The sequence below is a fragment of the Dreissena polymorpha genome, chromosome 4 (assembly GCF_020536995.1).
Source record: "Dreissena polymorpha isolate Duluth1 chromosome 4, UMN_Dpol_1.0, whole genome shotgun sequence".
Classification (NCBI taxonomy): Eukaryota; Metazoa; Mollusca; class Bivalvia; order Myida; family Dreissenidae; genus Dreissena; species Dreissena polymorpha.
The window spans coordinates 25,361,446-25,372,917 of NC_068358.1; the positions used below are offsets into that span (position 1 = coordinate 25,361,446).

An 11,472-nucleotide genomic window follows, 5' to 3' on the forward strand; every position below is an offset into this window, starting at 1 on the left:
AAAATTGTGAAGACAATAGAGGTCATAGTTTTCATCTGATCTTAATGAAATATGATCAGATCTTTATGAAATTTTGTCAGAATGTTTATCGTGATGAAATCTGGATTGGGATTGTATTTGGGTCATCTGGGGTCAGAAACTAGGTCACTGGGTCAAATCATACAAAATATTGTGTAAACAATAGTGGTCATAGTTTTCATCTGATCTTAATGAAATATGGTCAGAATGTTTATCTTGATAATATCTGATTTTAGATCGTAAATGGGTCATCTGGGGTCAAAAATTAGGTCACCGGGCCAATTCTAGTAAAACCACGTGTAGATGAAAAAGGTCACAGTTTTCATCACGTCTAAATGAAATTTTGTCAGAATATATTTATTGATGAAATCTGGCTCAGAACATATCAAAACATGTCTATATAACAACTTTTATGCCCCCGAAGGATGGCATATAGTGATCGCACTGTCCGTCTGCCTGTCGGTCCTTTTGTCTGTCCGTCACACTTTGCGTCTAGATTTCGAAAAATGCTCATACCTTCTATGTCCCTTTAGATATAACCTTCAAATTTGGTATGCATGTGTATATGGACAACGCTTTTCCATACACACAAAAAATTGACCCCTGTGACCTTGACCTTGAACTTAGGGTCCGCGTTTAGGTTTTGAAATCTGCGTTTAGGTTTCAAAAATGCTCATTCCTTCTATCAAAACGTTTATAGGCGGCATATGTCATCATATTGTGACAGCTCTTGTTTAAATTTACTTTCCTAACTTTGTGGTAAAAATATGCTTCAGGGACCCAATGATAAAAAAAAAATTACTTTCTTCAATATTGTTTATTTGTCTCTGATAGAAATGTTTATCTGTTCTAGACGACATGCATTGTTTTCTCGTCTATTGATTCTTATTTATACATGTGAAGTTAATAAAAACATTGAGTTTCAGATGCTTACTTTTATTAACTGACCCAAAACATGGTATTTATTGACCACTACTATCAAGATTACTACAAAAATATATGTGGCTATTCCAGCCAATATTCTGACATTTAATTGATTCACAATTACAGTAAAAAGCATATTTTCTTGCAAATATCCGTCCATCTGTGTATATTATTTCACCATTGGTTGTATTTTAACATTAACTGACTAAGCTCGACTAGCTATCACATCTCCTGGTGTTGTCTGTCTTTGGTATAAATTTGGATTGCACACGAGACAACTGGGGTCAAAACACAGTCAAGAGGTCATATCTGTTTGAGCTCTAGAATGTCAATTCGAGTATAGCCATGCAATTGATATGATGTGATCAGGTTTCATTTGTATATGAGCCATCTTGAATCAAAATGTACATAATATTATAAAGAGCTTGAAGGAGCTCCTGTCCATGTATTATACCAGTTTTCCTCGGATGAGCGATCTAGGGCCATCTTATTTTTTAGCTATGGTCCTGAAATTTGGCCAATTTGTACTTCATGATATAGCTAGCCATAATCTGATAGAATTTAAGTTGATGTAGCAAAGTTAGTCAGGTGAGCGATTCAGGGCCATCATGGCCCTCTTGTTACACTAGTCAACCTGTCATAAATGTTTTACTATTGTACCCTCTCTAAACAAGAACGTATTGGCATCATGGAATTTACAACTCACCATTTGTCATAGGATCTTTTTGAATACCACCTGTGGATTTGTATTGTGTTATTTGTAATACAAATGCACTTTAGGATTATTAAGTTTATTATTTGATAAATGAACAAACAACTGCATTTTTTTATTCAGCACTGAACAAAAAGTTAAAATAACAATATATATATATATATATATATATATATATATATATATATATATATATATATATATATATATATAATATGTGAACAGAATACCAAGTGTAAATTCTTAATATGTAATCGTCTTTACTTGCTGTAATACTGACAAGTGATTGACATTAGCTTTATTTCAAAAGTTGAAGATTTAAATGGCACACAATCGGTACATGTATATGTGTGGTAATCTAAGTCATTCGGAACAGTGAATGACCTACGCACATAAGGGAACAGTGATGTAGTGGTAGGATGCTGGTCTATGAATCTCAAGGTTCCTGGTTTGCATCCCGCTCAGAGCACTGAATTTATCCGAGTAAATTAAATTATCATACGCTTGCTCCCCCTCTCCACTCACATGTATAAATATATAAATGCATATGTAAACGGACTACCTATATTCCAGTGATTTTGGGATTACTGTGAAAGTAGGCCGAAGATATACAATTCAATATTACAGACTTTAAAACTAAATATCTATAAATAACATGTTTATTAATAGATCTTTCATACGTCCTCTTCTTGCAAAAATATAGATAAAATAAATTCGCTTAAGCACATCTTCTGTAGACGTAACCCAGCCAAAAAAATCGACCACCATGACCACCATGGGGATCGAACCCATGGACGCCCGGTTCCAAGTCAGGCAGACACTCTACCGCGTCGTTATTAAATCTAGCTCATATAGCAAGGCAGAATAAGTTCTCTTTATACCGAACCCTGCTATTTACACCACTTCCAATTGAGAGATTCTTTCATGAATTTCCCCATGGCACGACATCTGAGGGACGTCTAACACACATATAGGTTTTTTACGTTGGGCGCCAATGTAACCCAGCCAAAAAAATCCCCGACCACCATAGGGATCGAACCCGGGACCTCCCGGTTCCAAATCAGGCAAACACACTACCGCGTCGCTATTAAAGGGCCTGTTCACGGATTTTGACATGTTTTCAAGTTTGTCATTAAATGCTTTATATTGATAAATGTTTACATTGGAAATAAAAAGCTCCAGTAAAAAAATCAAGAATAAAAGAAAAGAAAAAGAAAAAAAGGTAACCCTCAGCAGGACTCGAACCACTGACCCCCGGAGTCCTGGAGTAAAAGTCTACCACTTAGGCCACTCGGCCATTCTTCCGGATACAATGCCAGACGTATTTTATACTTTATATAACTTATCCTCGTAGTTTCACAAAATATAACATCAACAACAGAACTCTCCAAATTATTAATTCGTTTCGCGTTGCAACGCTTTATAATTTTCGGGTTTTTAAATCGTCAAAAGATGCATATAATGGATATTTAAGAGCATGGTAAATGTTCATTATAACTGTTTCCTCACAAAGATCATAACTAAAACGAAAATTTGCGATTCTGAAACAACTTTTTTCAATGTGTCAATTTACCCAAACGTTAAAAGGCCCTTTTCAAGCTAGCTTATATAGCAAGGCAGTTTATGTTCTCCTTATACCGAACCCTGCTACATAGACAAAGCTCCTGTGTTGTTACGTTATGTGTAATGTTTTGCATGTGCAACCAAAAAGTGTTCATCTTAAAGGTATGTTCAAAGTGTATCCTTTTGATTAAATCGGGGTTAAACTGGGGTTTAAATACTTAATATAAGTTGTATCAGTAACATGCTTTTCATGTTTCAATTCACATTTTGGACATAACTTGAGTGAGTGATATAGAGCCATCTTGGTCCGCTTTATTTTTAGTTTGCATTATCTACTGTCTCTTTGGTTTATTTGGTATTATCACTTACTTCAGATACTAGTAGACTACTAATCATGTATAATATGGAATTGTAATTTAAAAGTTTTGGACATGTGTTTGTTATAATTGATACGTAATTTGAAATAACAATATCATGTTTGGGTCGAAGAAGTAAAAAAGGTAAATTTGGCATTTTCTTATTTTATGCACTCAAATGAAACGTGATTGGGTTTTCTTGTTACTCGTGAAGATCTATACTAATTTATAAAAAATCCCAATGTAAGTCGAATTTACTTAGAGTGATGGCCAGTATTTTTATAATTGGCATTGAGGCTTTACAATTTTATAAAATGATTGTTCCTTGTAAAAATGAAAGGCACACACTTTCCTCCCAGTCCATCTATTTCAGTTGTGTGCTGAGTATCTTCCATCCAGTCCACCAAGTAAAGCCTTCTTATTCTGCCAAGCTTGAGTAGGACACCAGCTCCAGTAGCAGTGAGCACTGAGTCAAACTTGAAGGTCCCAAGCCCTTGTAAAAGCAGAGGGGGAGAGCACAGCAAAAAGAGAGCTGTGGAAATTAGGCGTATATTTATTATACATTTGCCTTACTGCCCATCAGATTTCAATATAAGGCAATGACATGATGAACATATTTAATATAAACAATTATAATTAGTGGTCAGTTATGCGTTTTGTTAGCCTCCTCATAATTCTCTTGACCGGTCTTGCCGTTTGGTGGAAATGAGGGACAACGACACAGAGATCATCCGCCAGTCAGGTCTGCTGTGAGCTGCTGAGAGTAACTCATCTATGGGTAGGGATGTTTAATCTTTCACACTGTCCATCCAGCTTATCTTTTGAGGACCACTACGGCGACCTCCCTCTAGTGTGTTCTGGTCTCACACAGAGAGTCGTGCCTGGTGACCTGTCAAAAACCGAGCCAGCTTTCGTAGTTTGACGATCGCCAGTGGGGCTCTAATGGGCCAAAAATAGCTGCTGTCAGGTTTTGGACTTAATCCTTGCTCTTGTGCTCTATGTAGGAGATGCAAAGCAGTATTTGTGTTCAAATGCCTGTATCCTGCGTATCCTGTGTCAGGCCTGAGCCTGTACTTGGTTGGGAAGATGATTTAGCTGCTTGTCCGCAACCTGCTTAGTCCGGCCAACGCTGCAGTCGCTATTGCAATTCTTATTCGGACCTAATCGGTACATAAACCATCCATGGACATGGATGCTCCCAAGTACTTGAAGCTGGTAACTTCTAGTCACTTCTTAAAGCTTCTATGGGATTTCTGAACTGGTGTTGTTTGTGCTGTTCACCATATTTTCGACTTCATCTGACCCTATCTCGTATACTCATGCTCTTTCAAAGAGTCTGTTGGTCAGTTCGTGGAGTTCACTTCTGGTGCCACCCATTAGATCAATGTCATAAGCGAATCTCAAGTTGCAGATGGGTCTGCCAAAGTGGAGACGTGTTGTGGTCTTTGAAGGTCTCCTGTATTATCTTATCAAGGAAACATTAAACAGGACGGATGAGATCAGACATCTCCAACTGATATCCCGCAAAGGTCACCCTTCTGTCCGTGATTTCAATCATCCCTTCGTGCATGTTGAAACCTCTCGGAACATGCCGTAAAAAATCATGCCACACGCGGACAAAAGCTTTTTTAAGGTCAGTTAAGTTGTGGAAGAGCTCACGTTGGGTTTGCGTGTCTTTCTTAACGATGACTCTTCAGTTGAAGGTCTGTTCCACTGTGCTCCGACCAGCTTCGAATCAAGTCTGCTCTTCTGCCAGCATTTTTTCTGCATAACATTTTATTCGTTTTGTCTGATTGGTCCTTATATTGCGGTAAAGCTTGCCCAGGTTTAGGTTGCCCTTTTCTGTAAGGGGGTGACCAATGACTGGTTCAACTTATTGAGCCACTTCTTTTCCTTTCAGATTTCGGGGGGCATGGTTCCGTCATTGCTGCAGTTTTTGCTTCTCCTCCTTGATTAATCAGCCTGGAAGGAACGTTGTCCCCTCCCAAAGATTTATTGTTTATTGATATATCTTGTTAAACCGGAGACTGAAAACTTTCACAGAAATTGACAAAAAATGAAAAAACAGGATATTTTACAAGAAAAAATCTTTTACAGCCATGCCTGTTACAACAGTCTTTAGTAAGTGCTCTTATGTGTTCCTCTCACATTGCATAACATATTGCGCGTAATGTGATAAAAATGGCCCATGTGTCGGCACGGTTCCGTACTGCTGTGTATCTGACAATGTGAACTCGTAATGAAACATGAATGAACAGTTCAAGCTTCTTTAATATGTTATGTTATCTTATGTTATGATGTTATTTGAAATATGCGCGTACATGTTCGAGAAAGTATTGAGTGTGAGTCATTAAATGAAATACAATCTGTCCGTAAATGTCATGGTGCTTATTCATATAAGTGTATATATGAATGAAATAATAATTCGTAGTATCGTGCTGCTAAAGCTATTTCAACAAATCTTCCGAATAATTGTAAAAGAAATAATCTTACACCTTACTATTCGCCACACATTGATTTTCGTATAGCTGGTCAAAATTTCAAGTTTGTAACGAATAATTATGCCTACTATAAAAAAGACTGAATTACCGGATGCATAAATACATAAATATCCAATGTAATAAACGCATACATCTTGAGTGTGTTTGGCACTCAAAATAAACCCAGCTTTGACACAAAGAGGTATAAATTACAGTCTACACTTAACCGACACTTTTCAGTTCTGTGCGTTACGGAGTATAGCACAGAACGTATGTCTAAACATAACGCACCGCACAAAACAGGTATATGTGCGGTTCGTTCATGCGTGTGGTTGTCACGTGAGTGATGGTCACTCAGGTGGACACAGGCGGGAATTTGCACGGGGTGTTGATTGTTTGGTCAGTTCTACGCTAGACTTCGATCAGTAAACTTGTCTTCGTGTACAAATCCTACATCGTGTTGTCGACCTTAGCAGAACACAGGTGTCTATGCTGCAAGATTTGGAACGCATCATAGAAAAGATAAATGCTAAAAGAAACGTAAATCTGTTAAATCCGTTATACTGAATCTCGAGCATAGTATCGAGTGTAACGAAGTAGTAACAGAGTTGAAACGATGTATATTTCAAGTAACAATTTCAGCACAAGAGAAAGCCGATCAATTTACAAATAAAAATATTGATGGCACGTGACCGAAAATTCACAGGTCATTAATGGTAGAACACGACAAAAGCTTTCGAACTTACTGGGGAATAAATTGCTATTCTTTGTGGTGTTGTATACATTCTATATGTATATGTGTAAATGTTTTGCGAGTCTGATGACGTAATGTTATTTGCAGAAAAATACAAGGTAGAGGCGATGGCATATAAAAAGGCGGAAACATAACGCCACGCGGCGCTCTTGACGGGTCATATCAGAAGCCGGAAGCTTCATCTAACATCGCAACACAAGGGGCTGAAACTCAATTACCATTGAGACGCACAGGACTATGTTTCGCATGTGGCGAACCGGGTCATCGGAGAGGAGCAGCTGGATGTTCAGCAAACAGCTCGACCAATAAGTTAAGTTAATTATGCATAGAACCCCGTTATCAGAAAATGGGTAGTTTCGTGTTCGTCGGAAAACGTAACGTACAGAAAGTTCCTAAAGTCGAACGTGATCAAAAGGATCCATGTATAGTTCGCCGGTAAGTTGAAGGAAGGCCCCTCGCGGTTAAGTAGCATGAGACTACTGATAGTAAGTACATTTTCGATGTAGTAAATGGCGGTTATAAGTTTATTTTTTTCCGTCGGAAAACGGTAACGTACAAAAAGATCTGTCTCAATGTATCAAAAGGATCTTATTATAAAACTGGATCAAAAGGATCATATTATAGAAATTGATGCTAGAAGCTCTCCGGTAAAAAGAACGAAAGCCCATGTAGCCAAACTGTAGCAGGCTACGGATGGTTGTTACATTTTAGATGTAGTAAATTGCGGTTATATGTTTCCTTTTCCGTCGGAAAACGGTAACGTACAGAAAGAGATAAAAGGAGCAATTGATCAAAAGGATCATAGAATAGAAATTTATCAAAAAGGAAAAAATCATGGAAAAAATCATGGAAAAAAAAAATTAAAAAATATTGTTACCGGAAGTTTGTCGGTTAGTAGACTGAAAACCCACGTGACATTTATCATGTTGTTAATACGCCCGTTAATACGTTTATAGTCGTATTTAATAAGAATGGGAGGCCTCGATATATTTAAAATTATTATTTATTTATTTGTTCTACTTTCGATATTAGAGGGGCGTATCATGATATTGATACATTCACGAACGGTGTGGTTTGAGCTATCAAGAGAATAGCAGGCAGTGTTAGGTTGTTATAAGCTTATATTTGGCACGATAACGGCCGATCATATATTTATTTATTTGTTCTACTTTCGATATTAGAGGAGCATATCATGATATTGATACATTCACGAACGGTGTGGTTTGAGCTATCAAGAGAATAGCAGGCAGTGTTAGGTTGTTATTAGCTTATATTTGGCACGATAACAGCCGATCATATATTTACTAAAACTCGTTAAAACTAAAATGAGGTGTACTAGCATTCTTACGTCAAATTGACTTAAAATAGTTATTTGCTTTTGTGATGATGGCATACATCACAGTGTAGAATATGAAAAAAAAAACATTATATGCTAGTGACTAGACGAGTTTGGATGTTAACTGGCTGAAGAAACAGTATTTTGATTCCTTCTCAGAGAGTAGAATGGCTCGGGCATGTGATCGATATGCATAAAATGCAGTTTTTCATAATTAAAAATTGAGTAGCTAGGCTAGAAAAAAGTAATGATTCGATGATCTATCTAATTTATCAAACGAAAGAAAAAGTAGTACCAAAAGATAAATTAATAGCTAGTCTTGTAGGGCAGATAATTTCCTTTTAGAGTGTGATTGTAAATAAAGTTTGTGATAACAATGCATATATACAATTGCATATATACCAGAGCTAGTTGGAAAGCTCCCGTTATTGTAACGTTGCAAGCTATTTCCAAACTTAGATTATGGAAAGAAAGCACTAGGCAGTTAATCAACGGTGGAAAAGATTTCAAACACAATCAGTTGTTTTTGTGTAATATATTTGCTGATGCAAGTACCACACGTTATGGTTTATGGAGGTTTTATAGAAAGTTGTAGCTTTAATGTAGATATAGGCGAAATGACTGTCAAGCTAACGATTTTCATAAAAATAAAAAAGCAAATTTATTTTCAATTTGTTTTATTCCAATGACGAAGAGAGTAAAGGTATGTACTCGTGGTCTTTGAGACCCGAAAATGAGAAAATTGGAATGTACATGATCTTAATAAAAAGAGCAACCTGTTCCCGGAAGTGAACAGATTATTGACGAAAAGAGAAAAGTTATTCCTGGAAGTGATTACTTTATTACACTGTTAAAATCAAGGAGGTACACTGCCAGTGTTTTTATAAACGAAACAGGTAATGCATATTGTGATTTAATATGAAGTCAATACATTAAGCCACCGGAAGTTGGTTTTCAAGATAAACCGGATAAGTATTCCGTCGTTCAATATGACGTAAGTAAAAATTCTTATGATCAAGAAAATGCCTTGCATACGGCTAGAAAAGGTATGTTTTTGCTCCAGGAAGTGAGCAGAAAGAGTTTGCTATGGTCCCCGGAAGTGGACATAGAGCCCAGTAGATTGCTCCCGGAAGTGAGCAGAATTTGTAGGCTATGGTCCCCGGAAGTGGACATAGAGCCCAGTAGATTGCTCCCGGAAGTGAGCAGAGATGCTCCATGAAGAGAGCAGAGAGTATGCTATGGTCCCCGGATGTTATGTTATATGAAATGTTTTAAATGCTTTGCAAAATTCGTCCATCAAAGTGTATTCAGACAATAAAATGTAAAATCTATATTATTGAATGGTAGTCATAAGAAATAGCTTTAGATTTAAATATGTAGTGTGGATACTGGATTCAATGAAAAGAGGCAGTGGGTGCCTTAGTTCAATATGGGGAAACAATGTAAACTGGTTAGTTCAGAAACTAGGTTGGTATCAATCTGTATCAATAAGATGATATCGGAGAAAGCAAAATGCATCCTTGTTGTTCCGAAAAGGGGCAGTTCGCCTTATTGGCTAATGTTGATTTGTCATACGGACACATTGTGAAATATTGCAAAAAGTTTGGTAGAGACTGTATGATTCCAGGTTGTTTTGGTAACACTAGATTATCATTAAATAAGATAGCGTTAAGATGCATATCACAATACAGTTATTGATGTATAGTACATATGTTTGACAGGAAATGTTTTGAGAGGTACTCTGAAGGAGCGATTAGAGGGCTCGGGCTTGCATGGGCTTCGAAGAGATTAGATGGCGGACCGAATGGCTAAGTAAATACTTAGAACAATCAAGAGCAGACAATACGGTGAAGAAAAGAATTCTTCATGTGCACATTTCAAATACTGTGAAGAAAATGTAGTCGCCATGCCAGCCTTACATATATCAGTAGTAATGTACATGGCTCAATTGATGGGTCGAGGAAATCTAATAACGTTTTAACATCTGTGTTTTACAGTATTAAATGGATCCATTCTATTAATAGTGTACATGATCCAAAGAAAGATTTAACAAACTATTATAAGAAGCTTCAAAGCGTGTGTGTTTCAAACCATCTCACAAGAAAGATGTATCATGTACATGTGCATTCATTAGAGATGATACAAACATTGTGTTTGATATAAGGAGATTCCTCTGTTTTCATTGATTGATCATTTTTGGGTTATGCATGTACATGTATCATGAATATTAACAAATTAAGTGAGTTTCATTGTAATGACCTACAATTTAAATCTGATCACTTTGTTATTAATGTACGCCATTATAATACTGGCATGTATACGAATGGTTCGGATATTATAATTGCAAAATGTACAACTACAACTTCCCATATGGCGTTTTATTAACAAATATGTAATTAGCAAATTGGTCAGATGAATCAAATGATTTTTGTTCAAACCAGTTATTGGTTATATATATGTAATTATTTAGACTAGCTAACGCCGAGGGCGTGTTTTAGAGATGTTTGAAGCGACATGGTCGATGGAAGTCTGATAGGGCTAAAGATGAGTACATTGATGATTCTCTAGACAAAAAGCTTTTTATCACTAGACAATTGAAATTATAATTGATTTGCGGTTCGAATTTAAAACCTTACTAACCTTTGTTTTTGTTCTATCGCAAGCCTTGCCCAATGCAAAACGTGTTGTGTTTTGTGCTTAGTTGTGTGAAGACTTTTCAGTTCTGTGCGTTACGGAGTATAGCACAGAACGTATGTCTAAACATAACGCACCGCACAAAACAGGTATATGTGCGGTTCGTTCATGCGTGTGGTTGTCACGTGAGTGATGGTCACTCAGGTGGACACAGGCGGGAATTTGCACGGGGTGTTGATTGTTTGGTCAGTTCTACGCTAGACTTCGATCAGTAAACTTTTACTTTTTTAAATTCGAACCGCATAAGTAGTAAATTGGCTCAAATGACATGTAATGTTTGTGTTACATAATGTTTAGTTACATGTTAATATTGGTTGTTTTCAGGTACAGTTTTCCAGAGTTATTTTACATTGGGCTTCTGATGAATTTTTATCTCTGGTTTTTACCCTGGCCTTGAAAACACCAATTAAGGACACAATACTAAAAGTGATGTATACACTTTATAGTTATAATTTGTTATATAATTTATAGATCGAAAATTGTCCTGTCATGGTTGTACTACGATTGTACTTGATTGCTATATGATACGAATATGTAATATTCGTGGATGTGTGTTGTCAATATACTGATCGCAAGCCTTGCCCAATGCAAAACGTGTTGTGTTTTGTGCTTAGTTGTGTGAAGACTTGGCATTT

At 36.7% G+C, this 11,472-nt stretch overlaps 1 long non-coding RNA gene across 1 annotated transcript; it reads left to right on the top strand.

Moving 5' to 3' along the window:
- The first annotated feature begins 7,262 nt into the window (after window positions 1–7,262).
- LOC127878000 (uncharacterized) lies at window positions 7,263–11,430 on the top strand. The gene is made up of 2 exons (XR_008048707.1): window positions 7,263–7,914; window positions 8,064–11,430. It is a non-coding gene; the product is annotated as an uncharacterized LOC127878000 (long non-coding RNA).
- Window positions 11,431–11,472: the final 42 nt, after the last annotated feature.